The sequence below is a fragment of the Sus scrofa genome, chromosome 9 (genome assembly GCF_000003025.6).
Source record: "Sus scrofa isolate TJ Tabasco breed Duroc chromosome 9, Sscrofa11.1, whole genome shotgun sequence".
NCBI classification, from domain to species: Eukaryota; Metazoa; Chordata; class Mammalia; order Artiodactyla; family Suidae; genus Sus; species Sus scrofa.
Genome location: NC_010451.4, coordinates 39,144,748 through 39,151,351, shown reverse-complemented (window position 1 = coordinate 39,151,351; position 6,604 = coordinate 39,144,748).

Below are 6,604 nucleotides of genomic sequence, written 5' to 3'. Positions count from 1 at the left end.
GTTGCAAAAAGCATTATTTTGTTCTTTTTTATGGCTGAGTAATATTTCATTGTGGATATGCACCACATCTTCTTAATCTATACATCTGTTGATAGCCATTTAGGTTTTTCCATGTTTTGGCTATTGTGAGTAGCACTGCAATGAACGCAGGGGTGCATGAAGCTTTTTAATGAAAGCTTTGTCTGGATATGTGCCCAGGAGTGGGATTGCTGGATCAGATGGTAGTTCTATTTTTAGCTTTCTGAGGTACCTCTGTACTGTTTTCCATAGAGGTTGTACCAATTTACATTCCCACCGTCAGTGTGGGAGAGTTCCCTTTTCTCCACACCCTCTGCAGCATTTGTTATTTGTAGACTTATTAATGATGACCATTCTGACTGGTGTGAGGTTGTACTTCATTGTAGTTTTAATTTGCATTTCTCTAATAATTAGCAATACCAAGTATATTTTCATGTGCCTACTGGCCATCTGTACATCTTCTTTGATATTTTCGATGTTGCAGTATTTCTCTAAAACAAACAGCGGTTCTTAACCTTGGAATTCTCATAAACTCCAGGGACTGCATCTCAAAGAAAATGTATGTATACACACTGACCCTTCTTTAAAATCACCCAGATTCCTTCCCTCCCTTCCACCACACCTCTAATGCTGAGAAACCTTTCTCTAGATATGTACAAATTGCTCTGAATTTCTGTTTCATGCACTATCTTTATAGTCTAGGGGTTGTTCAACTCACAGGCATCAAATTTTCTATGCTCTAGTCTCTTTGGGGTTCTTATAGATATATTTTTTCCTTTTTTTTCTAGCTTTAAGAAAACTCCTATAATAAAGTTTGTCCTTGTGCTCCCACTTTTTTTGCAGCATCCTCCTGAGTTACCCTTTTTATTTGAGTGCTTCCTCCAAGAGCAATTTTTATTTGTTCGTTTTTTTGCTTTTTATGGCCTCTACTACAGCATATGGAAGTTCCCAGGCTAGGGGAGCCGCAGCCACAGCAACTTCGGATCCGAGCCTCTTCTGTGACCTACACCATAGCTCACGGCAATGCTGGATCCTTAACCCACTCAGATCAGGGATTGAACCTGCATCCTCATGGATACTAGTTGGGTTCAATACCACTGAGCCACAACAGAAACTCCTTCCAAGAGCAATTCTAATGTGAAGTCTTGTATGCTTGAGGATACTTTTTATGCTATGATATTTGAATGACTGGTTGGATTTAAAATTAGTGGTTCAGTGGTCTTTTCTTCAATACTTTATTTTTAACTTTTTTTAATTTTTTTATTTTTTAGGGCCACACCCGAGACATATGGAGGTTCCCAGGCTGGGGGTTTAATCGGAGCTTCAGCTGCTGGCCTAAGCCACAGCCACAGCCATGCCAGATCTGAGCCGAGTCTGTGACCTACACCATAGCTCACGGCAACGCTGGATCTTTAACCCACTGATCGAGACCAGGGATCGAACCTGCAACCTTATGGTTCCTAGTCAGATTTGTTTCTGCTGCGCCACAACAGGAACTCCGCCTTCAATACTTTAAAAATGTTTTTTCATTGTCTCTTTGCAACTAGTTTTGCTGTTGAGAAGTGTACTATCAGTATGATTCTTGTTCCTCAGCTTATATATGATCTTTTTCTCAGTAAGTTTTAGAATTTCATCTTTGTTTAAAAATTGCATGATAATTTGTCTTGGTTTATTTTCTTATCTCCATTGTTTCACCGTTCAGAGCTCTTTCATTCTTAGAATTTCACAATTTAAAAAAAATTTTAGGAATTTATCTTCTTCATATTTTCAAGACAAGACAAGACCAGAATAACCATTATCACGACTGCTGTTTATCATCGTACTGGCCAACACTATAGGGAAAGGCAAGAAGCAAGAGATGTAAGGATTGGAAAAGAAAACATAAAACTGCCATGATTTTCAGAAGAGATCATCTCTCTAGAGTGATCACAATAATCAACAGAGAAACAATTAGAACTAATAAAAGAGTTCAAGTTTACCAAAAATAAGATATCACAGATATTACTTTAATTTTTCTATACCAATAATAACCAACTGGAAACTATAATGAAAGTAAGATACTATTCACGATGTCAAGAGAAACTGTAAAGTGATTAAGAATTTACTTATCTAAGAATTGGCTGAAAATTGTTAATCAACTATAATGATAAAAAAGAATTCTCTAGATTTCTGTGGAGAAAAATTTTTAAACGCTAGTAATAAAGAACACAGAATAGGATCTCAGTAGATGGAGAGCTATCTCATGCTTAGCTGGGCCAAATTATTCTTATAATGAAGTCAACTCTCCTTAGAGCAATCAATAAACTAAATGAAAACCAACCAAAATTCCAGTTGGATTTTTTTTTTTTTTTGAGGAACTTGATAATTTTAAGATATACTGTAAGGAATAATAATGAAAATGTTAAAGGGTAAATACAAGAACTGACAATGAGATCAATGAAATAAAATTGAATTCAAAGGCAGGCCCATATAACAAGTATTTCTGTTCAAAAAAAAGGACACTATGAATAAAGTTAGGAGAAGAAATTATTATTGAGGAAAACTGATAGTATCCAGAATTGTCCATGTAAAATATACAAAGAACTCCTGGTAATCAACAAGAAAAGGACAGTAACTCGAGTAGAGAAATTGGCAAAGAAACGAATCGGCATTTTAGAGAAGAGGAGATCTAGAAGGTTGAGAAGCATGTAAAGAGGGGCACTAATTTATTAGCATTAGTAATGTAAAAAAACCACAATGAAATATCACAACATCCGTTAGTTTGGCAAACATAAGAAAGCTGGATGGTATCAACTTGGTGGTCGAATGGAAATACATAAAACTGAACTGGTGGTGGGAGTCCTGGCTGTATGTTGTCAACTTAAACATATGCATATCTTTGAGTAGTAATTCTACCTCTGGGCATATAATTCCAAGGAAAAGTTCACATGCCTCTGTAAAATGATGCATATCAGAATGTTTATTGATGCTTTGTTTGTGGAAGGAGAGGCTGGAGACAACCTGGTTGAGTAAAAGGCAGTGCTGCATTCCACTGAATACTTTCATATCACTAGGAGTGACATGTGGAATGTATACACAGCAGTGGATGGATCTTGCAACACAGTGCTGAGTTCAAAAGTAAGCAACACTATGAGCTTTATGATACAACTCCACTTACACGAATTAAAAATCCACATGTGCAAAACAATACACATTTCATAAGAAGAGGAGCAAATGTCTACAGATACAAGGATTGTCATCAACCAGATGAAAACCGTTGCTTTGACTGGAATGGTAGGTTGTCTGATGGAGGTGAGGGGAGTCAGAAAAACGGATAGGTATGGAAGATGGGGAGGAAAATGAATGAACAAATTAATGAGCAGATGAATGAACGAATGAATGAATGAATAAGCAATAAAAGAGAGCTCTTTCCTAGACCAGTGATGACATAGTGCCATGAGTAAAGAGGAGGATTAAAGGGAAAATAACCTAGTTTAGGTGACGGTATGTAATGAGCACTTAGTAAATATTTATTGAGTGAAGAAATGAAGTCTTCGGTGAATCATTTTTGCAAAGCTAAGAATTCTCTACTGAATTCCCTTAGGAGTTTTGATTTTGGTTATCTTTTTTTTTTTAGGGCTGCACTTGCGGTATATGGAAGTTCCCAGGCTGGGGGTTGGATTGAAGCTGCAGCTACCGGCCTACGCCACAGTCACAGCAGCACAGGATCTGAGCTGCGTCTGCGACCCTACATCACAGCTCATGGCAACGCCGGATCCTTAACCCACTAATTGAGGGCAGGGATTGAACCTGCATCCTTATGGATACTAGTTGGATTCGCTTTCGCTGAACCACAACAGAAACTCCCTGGTGTATCAATTGTTAAATCATGTGAGCACACCTGTATTTGGCATCTGGATGGCATTAACAGGCCTTTTTTTTCCCTCTGCTTCTTGGGGTATTTCAGAAGTGGGGACAGCTTGTCCTCTTTCGAACTAGGCCATATATTTTGACTTTTGATTCTGCTTCATAGAAAATGTCTTCCCAGCAAGTATTTGCCATTTTGATCAAGTCTTGGTTCCCAAATACCTGCCTATAGGTGGTCATTGATATCCAGGGTCTCTGCAGGAAGCACTGAGCTGGACTTGGCTTCCTGAGCTGTGATGTGGTCAGCAGTGACAGGGTTTAAAGCTGGCTGTGATGGTGGACGTGCCTCCTGACATTTTTTTTCTCTGCCATTGTGCAAGATTTGCTGTCTCAGAGAACCTCTGGGTTTGTCTTCATCCTCTCCTCTTTCCAGAGGACAAGGATTTATCCCAGGGCATATAAACTTCTATTGATCTGCTTCAAGTTTTAGTATTAGTGATCCTATATTTCCACTAAAAAACATAATTTGCACTTGCCTTTCACTGAGTTCAATCTAACAAATATCTAATAGTGTAAGTATTTAGTGCTCCAGCTCAAGTCAAACGAACCTGATCTTACACTATCACCTAATAGCCCTATGATGCTAGGAAAATTAAATTTCTTTAACATGTGTTTGTTTTTCTGAACAACATGGGTAGAATTTTTCTCAGAGATTTTTTTTTAATTAAAGCATAGTTGATTTACCATGTTCTGCTGCACAACAAAGTGACCCCATCCTACATATATATATACATATATTCATACATACATATATATACACACACATACATACACACACACACACACACACACACACACACACACATATATATATATACTTATAGAGTTGTGGTGACCAGATAATGTAGTTGAGACTCCAACGTGGAGCTTGGGACACCAGTGACGTCACAGATCCTCCTACAAAGCCTGTGAAACATTCAGAGAACAACCTCTTCATTTTATAAACAAGGACACCAAGACTCAGAAGAGTTATGTGCCTGATTAAGGGGACACAGCCAGTGAGTGGCAGAGCCTTGATGGGAACCCATGTCTCCTCTGACTGAGCCAGGCCAGATGGATGCCGCCCTTTTCCGTGGAAACACCTCGTGAGGCTAAGGCCTTGTGGCACTGCCACCTGCCAGGCTCCTGACTGGGGCCCTCTGTGTCCCAAGGCCTAGAGGTTTTGTGCTGAGAGCTCATAACTCAGTCTGTAGACAGACTTCTCTGTTTTGGTGAGTGAGTTGTTTATGTAAACAACATTTCTTCTCAAGACCTGCCCTCAAACCAACAATCCATCAGAGACAGTGACTCATTAAGTTCAGCATTTCATTTGAATGAAATCCGATGGGGAGACAGATATGCTCCAGGCCGGTGTTGGCACTGGGGAGACAAAGACGAAACCTTGAGGAGCCTACAGAGTCAGGACACAATTTACTCCCATAGGATAAAGAAACAAAGGGCTCCAGGAGCTGAGAAAAGGGGAACCGATATTTCTGGGTTAGGAGGTTTGGTAGGGCAGAACATTTTTCACCGAAAAAAGGTGCTATGTGAGCTGGATCTTCAGGTGAGGAACTGGAGAAGAGGAACTGAGCAAGAGAGGGCTGCCGTGTCAAAGGCAGGAGGCTGCACAGGCGCAGGGTGGTGCCGAGAAGGCCCTGGGGACCAGTGTCAGGGGGGCCAAGTGGGCGATGGGCCTGGGAAGGTCAATGAGGATTAGATGGCCAGGGCCCTGCTCCCTCCCACTCCATGGGTGATGGGAGCAGGTGAAAAAGAAAGCTTTGTCAGCTGCAGGATGGCATGGTCTGGTAGGCGATGTATGATGGCTCTGAGGCAGTGCCCAGAGCAGAGCATCAAGGACCCAGCATAACCCTAGGGGCCCCAGTCTGGTGGTCTTGACTCCAAACTGATGGCGTATCAGGGCCTAAGCATGTGGCCTTCGGTGCACTGTGGCAGGAGGAGTCCATGGGCTACCCCAACACTAGCAGGGGACGAACCCCCTTACCGTTCCACAGAGAGGCTTCTTGCCAGCAGGCGGTGGGCGCTGGGAGGGCGGCCCCCTTCACGTCGAGCCTGCGAGCCCTCTTTGAGGAACCAGCTCCAGCTAAAGAGCACAGGCATCCTCTTCTTTCTTCCCTGAGTGAGGTGGCCTCTTTCTCCAGGGGCATGTGGACCATCAGAACCAGTGTTCCCCTGCGTGAAGCATAATTAAGTCTTGCCATTTTGGTGGTGGCTGGAGGGGTGGGGTGGGGGGGCTAGGGGAGGAGCTAACGTGGTTCAAAATGGAATACACAGAAAAGCAATGTTAGAAGCATGAGGAGGTTGTTTAGTGAGGCTTGAAGGGTGTACAGGTGTTTCCTCCTGTGTTGAAAGCCAGTGACCCCTGGGAATCGCAGTTCCCGTCGAGCAGGGCTCTGGGCCTTGCAGACACCCTGGTGGTGGTGAGGCCTGAACCAGCGCCACAGAAAACCCAACGCTTTCCGGGGGGTATGGGGCCCATCGCCGGCGCGGAGGGGTACACGGCTAGACACGCACGCACCCAGAGTTCACATTCACGCACGGTTGCTTACGCCCCACGCAGCCCAGCACACCCCGGGGCCCGCGCCGCAGTGACCACGGCCTCCTGGGCCGTGTGGTTGGTTGTGGGGCTCCAGCCGGCCGGCTGTCCCTGTGGTCTGCAGCCAGGGGATGGGGGTGGGGGGGG